Raw genomic sequence first — 12,877 nt, forward strand, 5'->3', positions numbered from 1 at the left:
GAATTAGCCAGTAAGGGCTAGAGCTAAAGGGCCAAGCGGTGATTAAATGAACACAGTGTCTGTGTAATTATTTCGGGTAGAGCTAGCCATGTGGGTGGCCGGGTGCCGGGACGCAGCCCGCCGCTCCTATTACTACACATATATGTGGATGTCTGAAGTTATGTTGCCCCAATTACTTCTCTACTCCCATTAGAAAGCTGGGTTTAACTTGGTTTATCAGTCTCTTACATGATATACCATCTTGCCAGACCATCCCCTGACTTCGTGCTGTTAGAATTAACTTTTAATTTGTATCTGTGTGTGTGTGCATGTGTGTGTGTGTGTGTGTGTGTGTGTGTATTATTAGACATCAAACACAGAGAACTTTTTGCATGCTGGGCAAGGCTCTAATGAACTAAAATACCAGCCAAGTCATTAGGTATTAGAAATGAACCAAAGTCTTTTGTCCCAATTATTTGACTATAAATAAGTGACTTATTGATAAAAGATAGCAAGATACCACCGTTGTACATTAGTGTTCATATAGTGAACAGCTTCAGCACTAAATTCTGAATAGTGATTGATCACACAAGTCTCACCTTCTGGTAAGTAGATTGACTGAAGGCTTCCCATTCAGTTACCTGAAATATGTCCAGTTTAATTTATACCCAATAGAGTATTGCATAAATATGTGTGTCATTGGTGCCAACTGTTAATTTTAGAAAATCTAGAACCACTTAGGAGACAGGCTTTGGGGCATGACTTTGAGGAATTATCTTGACTATATTAATTGGTTTGGGAAGGCTCATCTTACTTGTGGACAAGACCTGAGGTATGAATATGGAATTGAGTACTAACTAGCATGAATTTATAGGATACTCTCTGCCTCTTTTCTATGGATGCAGCGTGCCACTTCTTCATATCCTGCCCCTGTGACTTCCTTGATATGATGGACTAGACCCAGGGAGGGTGAGCTAAATGAAGGCTTTGATAGTTGAACAAATTTTGTCAAGTTATTTTATCATAATAACCAGAAAATATATTTAGACAATATTTGTAGATCATGCATACTTAATATCATAATCTTATTAATTAATTTCTCAGAACTCCTCAAAGATTCTGCCTTCAAAGAAATGTCTTTCTGGACACACCTAAGTCTACAGAATGATCAATTTTAGCTGGATTGGCAACACTCAAAAGCAAAACAACCCTGTGATTTACAGAAAAAATAATCTGAAATTGTTTTTGAAAAAATATTGTCAAGTTAACAAGAACTTACTTTATATACTGATATAATTCATGAATACTCACATAAAGTAACTAGATAATTGTTTTATAATAATGCTGTATTTTGGTATAGACATATTTTTTAAGTATTCTCAAGAACTTTAAAAGAGTAACCTAGTATTACTTTTGTTAGGAAAGAGACATCATTTGTTATTTTAGATACCTATAATGATGTGTATAGTTTCTTGAAAGTAAACAAATAAGTAGTATGAAAAACTAGAACATAGCTGAAGTATACATTCAAATGAGCATTTTTGCATGTTGGTGAAATTAATTGCTTGGACCATAAAAGTTTTAGCATGAACCAGATGCTGTGCTTCTAGGTAGGACTGGGCTGCAACTCAAGGAATTTTATGGTTGAAAAGTTGCTTCATGTTGGTATCAATCATTTTGAGTAAAGATATGACAACTTAGTCCTTCTGGTTTTTCACAATCATCATCAAATTAGATGTTCCTGTACTTTGCACTAAACTGTATCAAATTTTCTTCTGTGAAGAACAAATGAGATCATGAATGATCTGTATTACTGATCCAAGCACAGCTATGTCAAAGATTTCGGTGCCAAAAACTCATAGCCTTGGTAAATCCTTCTTTTGATCAGGCTTAAGGAATCGGCAAAACCTTCCTTTATTTTCAAAGGGAATCCTTTTGAATGATCAAGAAGTGTGCACACACACTAGAAATCACATCTTCCCCATCCTGGATGAAGGTTACCTAGGTTATTCCCCTATAGAGCGCTCCCATCAAGACTGGGTATCTGCCTACCTCAAGCTACATATACAAATTGCAGTCTGTCTTTAGTCTTAATAGTAGTTGTTATTCCTTTAGAGTGAACACAGCCCACATGATCACAGTTTTTCTGTATGTGTGTCTGTCATTCCTTCATTGGCTCATCAACACAGATTTCTAGATCAAGTTATGCAGGACATGACAGTATTCCATAACCATTACATTAGGAAACATTTTCCTCACCCAGCTCATGTAAAATTACCATACAGCCATCATCTAGTAAGTTTGTGTTGAACACTTACATAATCTTCATTTATTTAATTCACGATGCAAAAATAGCTTGAGCATAAAATGTATACAATATTCTTTCTAAGTATCATTGTGCAGATAAAGTCTTATTTAAAGGATTTGAGGTTTTCCAAATTAGGTTATAGCCAATTACCTTTTAGTGTTATCAATTGATGCCACTTAATATTCCTACCATTCAGAAGTCAGAATAATCACAATAAGTAAAAAAATTACCTCTCCATATGGTCATAACATATAAAACATCAATGTCAACAAGAAGAAAACATAGCATTATTGGTGTTGCACTTTTATGTTTAATGTAGATACACTCATCTGAAGCTCACTGCTGTTGAAAATGTCAGATCAATTTTTTAAACAAGATTGTTTACCCACAGTCTCAGTGGGATGAGAATCTGAAGGATATTAAGTCATTAACCCAAAACGAAAGGGTGAGGGTATTTTTTTAAATCTACATTAGATGCTGTGATAATTTTGATAGTAAATATAGAAAAGAAGATAGTGATAAATGAAACATTCACATAAAGAAAAAACAAAATGGTAAAATTGCCAGTCTCTGCCAGGATGAGCGGAGATGCCCTGAAATCCTTATAACACACAAAGAACACAGATCTCTTGCCATAATGTTTTGCTTTCCAACCTCATTAGGGAGTCAGCAGCAGGGTTTTTGTTTGATTCTCCATTTGGTTTATTTCTTTTCCCCCTATATTCTATATTATTATGAAATCAAATCCTATCATATTTTTCTTGAAAATGTGACAGGTTGCTAGTATTTATCATTGTCAAATTAACTTTATATTGTTCCTACAGGCACAGTACAGTGCCAAGGCTTCAATGAATACTTTCTCTTCTTTATTTGTATTGAAGGACATACAGTTGAATGAACATAATTATGACTCACATGACAAAAGTAAGTGGCACACAGTCCTCTCAGCAGGGAAGCTCATAATCAAAAGGATAACAAGTACATACTGGAAGAGATGGAAAATAACAAAAGAAAACACATATGTTCCCTTTAAAATTACAATGTAAATTTGCAGGTATGAACAACAAAGTAAATGTACACAATATATAATATATTAACAGTAACAAATGCGTAGAAACTGAAGAAAAAGAGACAAAATATTTCAAGTATGAGCAGGATATCTTTGCTGAGATAGTGAGGTTGAAATAATTATGTGAAACAAAGCACAGAAGTTCTCCGGGCAAAGAAAATTCCAACAAGCTGTGATAGTATCAAATTACATATATACTTAAAATTTTGATGTCAAGAAATAAAGGGGTAAGAGTCAGTTTAGTGGGAAAAAACAAATGTTGCTATTGTAGAGGGCAGGAGTTCTATTCCTAGCACCCACAGGAACAATTAAGAATGATATAATTCATGTCAGCTGCCTCCGTGGATTTCCTTGTCATGATCTTGACACCCCCTTGCTCATATAATCCTTTCTCCCTCTCTTCTTGGCCTGGAGCTTGGTTTTGGATCTCTGTAGATACTTCCGTCAGTTACAGGATGAAGATTCTATGATGACAGTGTATTCACCAATCTTATTACAGTGGAAGGTCTGGTCAGGTACCCTCTCTATGATTGCTAGGAATCTTAGCTGGAGTCATCCATGTGAATTCCTAGGAATTTCCCTAGCAGCAGGTTTCTTTCTAACCCCATAATGAGTTCTTTTATCAAAATATCTCTTTCATTACTCTCCCACTGTGTCTTTCCCTCAACTCAACCATCCCATTCTCTCAAGTTCTTATCCCCCATTCCCTCCATTCCCTCAGTTTACCCAGGAGATCTCATTCATTTCCCCTTCCCAGGGCGATCTATGTGTTCCTCTTAGTTTATTTCTTGTTACCTAGCTTCTCTGGAGCTGTGGATTGTACTCTGATTATCGTTTTCTTTACAACTAGTATCTACTTATGAGAGAATACATGCCGAGTTTGTCTTTTTGGGTTTAGGTTACTTGGAATTCACAGACTGACAGCTGAGGAGCCTGCGTGGTACTGAACTAGTCCCTCTGCATGAGCAACAGTTGTGTAGCATAGTCTGCTTGAAGTGCCCATGACAACAGTGGCAGAATCTATCCCTGGTGCATGAGTTGACTATTTGGAGCCCATTCCCTATGGTAGGATGCCTTGTTCAGCCTTGATCCTGGGGCTAGGGGATGGGTCCTGCCTCAACTTCATGTGCCAGGCTCTGTTGACTTCCCATGGGAGAACTTACCCTTTCAGAAGGAGTGGAAGGAATTAGGAAGAAATGGGGAGTGGGAGGGAAAGAGGGGGGGAGCTATGGTTGGTATGTAAAATAAATAAAAATTTTAAAAAGAATGAAGAAAGCATGAAAAGAATTATATAATTACTGTTTCATGATTCACAACCATTTATAACTAATATCTCAAATTATCCAATGTTCTTTTCTGACCGTTGTGAGCAATAGACATGTACATGATTCATAGACATGCATGTGTGTGTGTACAGACAAAGAATTCATACACATAATAGCATAAACCTAAAAATTTAAAAAAAAACAAAAATGTAAAGGACATACGTGTATGGAATGCTTCTATTTGGTCAACAAGATACAGGGATTTTGTGAATAAAAATATGCAAAGAGAGTCAGTGAGAAAGTTTATAATAAACACAAAAAAGATGTCAGAACTTGTGGTCTTAACAAGTAGTAGCTGGATTTTGGAGATTTGAATGTACCTGGTTGACAGATTCTTCTGCCCAAATAAAATACAATTGCTGTTAAAATTTTACAATATGATTACCAAGAAAAATAATTCATACATTATTTTACTCACAGTGTTCTCTAACTCCAGTCCTAGGGTGTTTTATGTTCTTTTCTACCCATCACAGAGTACAGACATACACATAATGTTCACATATATTTGCAGGCTAACATATGATAAACACACAAAACATCATTAAAATAAACATAAAAAGTAAAATAAAAGGGAATATTTGGGTAGGTATGATAGAGTGGAACCGTCTAAAAAAAGGCCACTGAAAATTCAAACTTTCCATACATCTCCTTGAAAAAAGCTAAATGGTAACTGCCACATAACAAGTGCATAAAAACCATTAGAAAAGGTAGAAAAAGTTTTAAGGATGATTATCAAGAAAAATCAGTTATATTAACTCATCAAATAAAAATAACTCAAATAAAAAAAAACATCTGTAAGAATAATCTGAGTCTTGTTTGATTAGAATTGCCCCAATATATCTTCTATTTGTGACTGTTGTAAAGGGTAAACAGACCACAGCCCACAGCTCCAGAGAGCTGGGTAACAAGGAAAACCCTGAAAGTGGCACAGAGATCTCCAATTGAAGGGGAATTAGATAAGATCTCCTGGGTAAACTGGGGCAAGGAGGAATGGTAAAGGGAAGGGAATGGAAGAGGATAACTTAGAACAGGATGGTCAAGAGGGTGCTAAGAAAATTCCCAAGAATTCTTAAGGATGACCCTAGCTAAGGCTCCTAGCAATAGTGAGAAGGTGCCTGAACCGACCTTCCCCTGTATCAGAATGGTGAACACCCCCACTATCATCAAAGAGCCTTCATCCAGAAACTAGCAACTATGACTACTTCCTCCTGATGTTTAGAGTTTGAGACTGTTCATCTTCTGAGACCCCTTACAGAGACAAGCCAGGATCCCATGACCCCAGCCACAATTCAATTTTCATATTTTTCATGTTGCTCATAGATATTCAGAAATTATACTATCAAATAGATATTCTTTTTATCCTTCAGAAGAATTAAAATAGGCTGAAAGTTTCATTTATTTACATGGATAGGAGTTAGATGGAGATGGTGTGACTCAGAGAGAAATCCATTTCAATTTATTTTATTTTACCTATATCCTCTCTGAAAAGGAATTTTAATTAATCACATTTAATTAAATAAATCACATTAATTATTGGACTACAATAATATATTATTGCAATTGTTAGAAGAAAGAAGTTGGAAAACAAAGACAAATGTTCTCTTCCAAGATAGATACAAAATGTAATTATTCATCAAAATAACTTTTATTTTGATTTGTGAATTGGTGAGAGTATGGTGATCAATCAGAAGATAATAAATTTATTAATATGTTAGCAGAGACCATAATTTTTGTTATATCTATTTTTAAAATTCTTAGTAAATGTATAAGGAAAATCTGAGTAGAGTAAAAACTCATATGGAAATTTAAAATGCACCATTTGTTTAGCCTCACAGTATAACAAATATAACATTGGAAATGATCTTAATGTATTTAGCTGTTAATGGAATTTTTCACGTTTGTAAGTACTTTATATAAAACAAATATGTATATATATAAACTTTTAATAATATGAAACTCAGACTATATATATTTATACAGTATATAGTGTGTAAAATTTTATTCTTTTCTATTAAGCCAATGTAATTCTCCTTCTTAGAGGCAAATGCCTGTAATTTGGTAGTCACTGATGTCTTCAGTTTAGCTCAGCCTTTGTCAATATTCAATTACCATCCACTCTGGCAAGCACTAAACAATGCTCCTCAAATATATAGTAAGCTTCAAAGACTCCTAGACTTCAGCAACTCTAAAGGTAACAAATACAAAACATTTAATCCTTCTGTAATGTACGTCCATAGTTCCTTATAGTCTACAAACTTCTGAAATCCAATTATTTTCTTTTATTTTTTAGTTATAATAGCTCAAATAACATCTAGGGTATACAAGTTTTTCATGGTGATGTGGCATTCAGGGACAGAATCAATAATCCCAGGCTATGTCCTTTATAGGTCAAACAAACACTTTTTTTTTAGATTCTTAAAACAATATTTCTATTTCATGATGACAATTTCTTGATTTGGTTCCATTTTTCATTTCTATATCCCTATGTCTTTATTCTGGAATAATGATAGTATGCACATTGTACTTTCATTAGCTAGAAACATGAAATGTCCTTTTCAATTTTAAATGGTTCACAGCTAGGAGTTGGTGAATCTCAAAATAACTTGGACTTTGAGGTTCTAGCTATAATGGAATCACTCAGATATCAAGAACTAATGGGGAAAAGCTGAAAGCAATTTTTTAGTGAGAACTGAGTATGCGTTTTTGGGTTTCATAGGTAGGATTCATTGGTTTTAATATTAAATATCACCAAAAGGTCAGTGTACCGAAAGTTCAGTCCTTAAAATACTGAACTTCTGAGAGGTCCTGAGAATACTTAGGCGCTGAGATACATTTTATTTATTTGGTAGGATGTGCCTCTATAAAAGGTATCTTGTACTGGGGCCCACAGACACTGGCAGGTGTATCAAGAGCCCAAAGCATTCCTAGGAACCCCAGGTAAGACACAGTCTACCACCTACTAAAGCCCTTTAAGCTTGTCCAACCACCCCAGACTACACCCTCACCCATGGGCCCCATATCCTGGCCTACTATTTTGGAAGAAGTCTTTGGCTTTAGCAGAGGCTAGGCAGGATCAGGGAACCCTAGTTAAGACACTGTGTACTGGCAGTTAACACTCCTTAAAACCTGTCCAATAACCCAGATCAGACCCCTTCCCTGGACTCCATTCTAGGGCCCAAAACCCTGACAACCTTATAGGAGGTCAAGCTAGTCCTAAGAACCCTAAGTAAGACTTCCCACTAACCATAAAACCCCATCAAAGTTAGACCAACAACCCCAGAATGTACAACCCATCCCGGGTGCCCCCACCACCAACTCCTGGCTCCAAATCCAGGGCTACAACTTCAGAAGAATTCAGATTTTTTTGGAGCGCAGGTCAGATCTGCATAAACCAGTGCTGACAGTTATACTGGAGGCCAGGATGGTCCTTAGAAATACTACAGGTCAGAACATTTCTAGAGACCCAAGTCTGCAGTCTCTCCCTGGGCTCCATATCACGAGGCCAGGGAATATCTAGGAACTCATAGCAAAACACACACACACACACACACACACACACACACACACACACACACACGGGGGTGGGGGGGGAAGATACCCTACTGAATCTGAATACAGCAGAACTCTTGATCATTAGACAAGAAGACCAGAGAGAACAGAGAAAGCAAGGTTAAAAGCCCATCTAACAAAGATAAACACAAGAATCAACACGTAGACATAAAATCATCCCAAATCCAGATGCCTAAATGCCACTGTAAGAACACAATCAGTAACAGAGAAAGCAATACAGCATCACTACAGCCCATGTTGTTGTAGCTTTACTACAAGAGAAAAACCTGAATAATACAACACTACTTAAGTACGAGAAAATAACTTTAAAATAGCTTTATGAAGATGATAAAGGTCCTTAAAGAGGATATAAAATAATCATTTAAAGAAATTAAGAAAAAGTCAAACAAATAATTGTAAGATATCAATGAAAATCTGATTGAATAAAAGAAAAATAAACAATCATGAGAAGTAAACTGTCCAAGACCTGCAAATGGAAGTAGAAGCAATGAGGAAAACACAAGCAGATGAAATCCTGGAAGGGTAAAATCTGGGTAAGCGAACAGGAACTACGGCACAAATCACTAACAGAATACAAGAGCTGTAAAAGATACTTTCAGGTGTTGAAGAGATTTTTCAGTCAAAAAAATGTTCAATCTAAAAAATTCAGAACATAAAACATCCAGTAAATCTTGTACCCTATGCAAAGACCAAACATAAGAATAATAGGAATAGAAGGAAAAAAAAAAGAACAGCTCAAAAACACAGAGGATATATTTATCAAATTCAAAGAAGAAAATTTTTCCAATCTAAATAAGGATATGCCTATAAATGTACAAGAAGCTTACAGAACACCAAATAGATTGGAACAAAGAAAGAATATGAAAGCAGCAAGGGAAAATGACCAAGTAACATATAAAAGCAGACTTACTAAAATTATACCCGACTTTTCAATGGAGACCCTAAAATCCCAGAAGATCCTGGAATGATGTCGTGTAAATTCTGAGTCAACAGATGTCAGCTCAGACTATTATAGCCAGAAAAACTGTCAATCAGAAATAAATAGAACAAAATATTTCATGGCAAAGTCAGATTTAAACAACATCTTATCCACACACCCAGGCCTGCAAAAGAGTCTAAAAGGAGAACTCCAACTTCAGAAAGTTAACAATAACCACAAAACACAGTCAATAAATAATCTCACACTAACAAAACACCAAGAAGGAAAACACACAAACACACACATACACACACACACACACACACACACACACACACACACACATGTGCACACACTACCACCACCAACAAAGTAACAATAATAACATTTTTCTGTCATGAATATCCCTCAATATCAGTGGAAACAATTAGACAATTAAATGACACAGGCTAAAGAATTGGATACAAAATACAGGATCCAGAATTCTACAAGAAACACACCTCAACATCAAAGATAGACATTACCTCAAAGTAAAGATTTGGAAAAAGACTTTCCAATCAAATCGACCTAAGAAGCAATCTATCCTACTATCTAACAAAATAGACTCTCAACTAAAATTAGAAGAGATGGAAAAGGTCATATCATATCCTTCAAAGGAAAAAATCTACCAAGACATCTCAATTCCAGACATCTATGCCCAAAATGTAAGGGCACACACATTTATAAAAGAAACATTTCTAAAACCTAAGTCACAAATAGAACCCACACGATAATAGAGGGAGACTTTAATACCACACTCTTACCAATCAACGGGTCATCCAGAGAGAAAATAAACAGAAATAATAGAACTAACAGACACTATTACTCAAATGGACCATGATCAAGTAAGCTTCATTCCAGAGATGTAAAGATAGCTCAACATTTGTAAATTTCTGACTGTAATCTACTATATAAGTAAACTGAAAGACAAAACCACATCTCACTAGATAAAGAAGAGACATTTGACAAACTCTAACAATGCTTTATGATAAAATATTGAGGATATTAGGAACCCAAGGGAAATACTTCAACATAATAAAAGCAGCTTACAGAAAGCCCAGAGCCAACATCAACTTCAGTGAAGAAAAATTCAAAGCAATTTCTTTAAAATCATAAAAATCAAAGACTGTCTATTCTCTATACCTATTCAATATAGTACTTGAAGTTTTAGCTAATGAAATTATCTCATAGATAACTGAAGGAATTATAAAGGATACAAATTGGAAAGGAAGAAGTCAAATTATGCTACCAGTTCATAGTAATAAAAAGAACATGGTATCAGCATAAAATAGACATACTGATTCATGGAGTCAAGTTGAAGACTTAGGCACAAATTCACCCAATGGACGGACACCTGATTTTTGATAAGGACAAGAAATGCAGACGGGAGAAAAGACAGCATCTTCAATGTGGAGCTTTGAAAGGTGTGCACCTTGTTAGTCACAAAACATTTTCATATATGTATATCATAAGTGTAATCATTTTTATCCCATTAGTCTCTCTTAAGCAGCTCTCTTTTCTACTGAATCCCTTGTTTCCACCTAGGGCCATTCAAGCTACTGAATCTTGCTTCTGTGTGTAATCCACTTCTGTTTGAGTAAGTTGACTTATATAAACACAGGTTGAAGATTATTTACTGGAGATGCCCTCATTTAGCAGTCATTAACTAAGCTTGCCAACATCTGCTTATGATGATGCCATGTTTGAGTGATGTTCCTGGGGGCCTGGTCTTTTCTGAAGGGAAACAGGAAGAGCAGTGGATCTGGAGAGGGGTGAGGGAAGGAGAGACTGGGGGATGCAGGGATTGGAAATTGCAATATGGATGCAAAATATGAAAAAAGAATAAAAAATTATGGAATTTGCCTGTGGTTACACCATCGCTTAGCTATTAACAATATACAACAGCTAATTAGACAGAACACACTTAAAAATTAAAAAAATTGTAACATTTTAATAAATTTTCTAAATTTACAGGATGCAACAAAATAAAAAGAAAATTGACCTTATTTAAAATAATACTAAGGAAAATAATTAAAATCAATGAGCTAAAATCTCTCCCACTCATTAATTAAATAAAACAATAGACCACAATAAAATGATATACATGAAATAATAGTGATAGTAACGTGGCTTTATTAATGGGGTCAGCTACTATCTTATCCATCTCTTATTTTATCTTGTACTTTTTGAAAAACTAGATACTAATTAAATTTTTCCCTCACTTGGGGAGACCAGTTAAGGCTAAATCCAATCTGATTAGCCGGGCGGTGGTGGCGCATGCCTTTAACCCCAGCACTTGGGAGGCAGAGGCAGGCGTGGTCTACAAGAGCTAGTTCCAGGACAGGTTCCAAAACCACAGAGAAACCCTGTCTCGAAAAACAAAAAAACAAAAAAACAAAAAAACAAAACAAAAAAAAAAACTCTCAAAATGTGAATTTATTATAGTTTTGACTGGAAAAAAAATATTGGCAAGTTCAGTGTGAAGTTCATTTTATTTTTTTAAACAATCCTTTTTTTCATTTATTTTACATGCCAATGCCAATTCACTCTCCTTCCCCTCTTCTTACCCCCCCACCTTCTCCCAACACGACCCCATCCACTCCTAGAGAGGGCAAGGCCTCCAATGAGGAGTCAACAGTCTGCCACATCACACTGTGGCAGGATCAGTGCCCTCCCATCTGTATATAGGTTGAGCAAGGCTTTTCTTCATAAGGAATGGGTCCCCAAAAAAACCCAGTTCATGCCCTAGGAATAAATCTTGATTCAACTATCAGTGCCCCCCCCCCACTGTCCAACACACACAATGTCACCCACATTGAGAGGACCTAGTTCAGTCTTATGCAGGTTTCCCAGCTGTTTCTGTGCGTTTTGCATTGTGGTCTTGACTCTTTTGCTTCACATATCACTGCCCCCTCCCTTCTACTGGACTCCAGGCGTTTGGCCCAGTGCTTACCTGTGGATCTCTGAATCTGCTTCCATCACTTCCTGGAGGAAGGTTCTATGATGACAATTAAGGGAAAGCCAGTTTAGGCACCCTCTCCACTATTACTTAGAGTCTTAGCTGAGGTTATTCTTCTGGATTCCTAGGAATTTCCCTAGTGCCATATTCTCACTAACCCAATAATGGCTCCCCCATCAAGTTATCTCTCTCTCTCTCTCTCTGTTCTCCCTCTCTGTCCCTCCCCCATCTCCACCATCCTGCCTGCTCATGTTGTCCTCCCACATCTCCTTCTCCCCCACTCTCCGAATTTACTCAGGAGATTTTGTCTATTTCCCCGTTCAAGGAGGATCCATGTATGTTTTTCTTAGGTTCCTCAACCCAGCTTATCTGGGGTTGTGAACTATAGGCTGATTATCTTTTGCTTTCTGTCTGATATCCATTTATCAGCAAGTACATACTGTGTTTGTCTTTCTGGGTCTGGATTATCTCACTCGGGATTTTTTTTCTAGCTCCTTCTATTTGCCAGCAAATTTCAAGATGTCATTGTTTTCTACCACTGCGTAATACTTACTCCATCATGTAAATGTATCACATTTTCTTTTCCTATTCTTCCCTTGAGGAGCATCTAAGTTGTTTTAAGCTTCTGGCTATTATTAAAGTTCGTAATAGCAGAAGTGGAGCAGTCTGAATGCGAATGTCTACCATTGGCTCGGGTATTTGTAAACTC

This window comes from Microtus ochrogaster, chromosome 4 (assembly GCF_000317375.1).
Source record: "Microtus ochrogaster isolate Prairie Vole_2 chromosome 4, MicOch1.0, whole genome shotgun sequence".
In the NCBI taxonomy this organism is placed as follows: Eukaryota; Metazoa; Chordata; class Mammalia; order Rodentia; family Cricetidae; genus Microtus; species Microtus ochrogaster.